We start from the raw sequence: 748 nt of genomic DNA, 5'->3' as shown, positions 1-748 counted from the left end.
GGGGGGCGATGCCAGGTTTTACCCGAGGGTTTGCTTCAAGCCGGGCGCTTCATTCATGATGGGCGGGTTGTATCGCCTGCGGGTTACGTTGCCTGTGCCCACGGGAGCCTTGCCGGCGCTGTCAGCGTTCCTGTCAATGGGGATCAGCACCTCAGCTGGGGCAGCGAGTGTGAGGCGTGTTGTCTGGGGTTAGCCGGGTAGCGGGTGGGTTGTTCTTCCATCTGGCACTGTGCTCTGTTAGTGAGCTTTGGGTTTGCTCCTCTGAGTTTAGCCTTCTCCTCCCTGTGGTTATGGCCGAGTTCTCGAGGGCAGGGTTTGGTCTCTTGTTGGGTGACGCTATGAAGGTGGAGGGTGTTTTACCGCAAACCAAAATGTAGCAGTCATGCTCGATTGGTAATGACGATATAAATTTTGCCTTAGAAAAAGCAGAGGAGAAGCAAGGAAATGTGTTGTTTGAGAATATCAATCCAAAGAATGAGAGTAAATAAAATTATAATAATAAAAAAACCAAAACGAAACACAAGCTCCCCCCCTACTTCATGGCAAACTGGCGTTGTTAACAACTGAAAAATGGTAACATAAAATAGTTTTAATTACATAGTTGGTGTAGGCTCCAAAATGAGGAAGTTTTGGGTTGCTGGGGGGTAAAAGGAAAGATGGGATAATGTTGCCATATTGATGCTGGGTGTTTTATTTGTATCCTGCCGTTCAGTAGTATCTCGTATCAAGACTCAGAGCACTGGATCCT

The sequence above is a fragment of the Chaetura pelagica genome, unplaced genomic scaffold (assembly GCF_000747805.2).
Source record: "Chaetura pelagica isolate M959 unplaced genomic scaffold, ChaPel_1.0 scaffold171, whole genome shotgun sequence".
Classification (NCBI taxonomy): domain Eukaryota; kingdom Metazoa; phylum Chordata; class Aves; order Apodiformes; family Apodidae; genus Chaetura; species Chaetura pelagica.
This window is presented reverse-complemented; position numbering follows the sequence as displayed.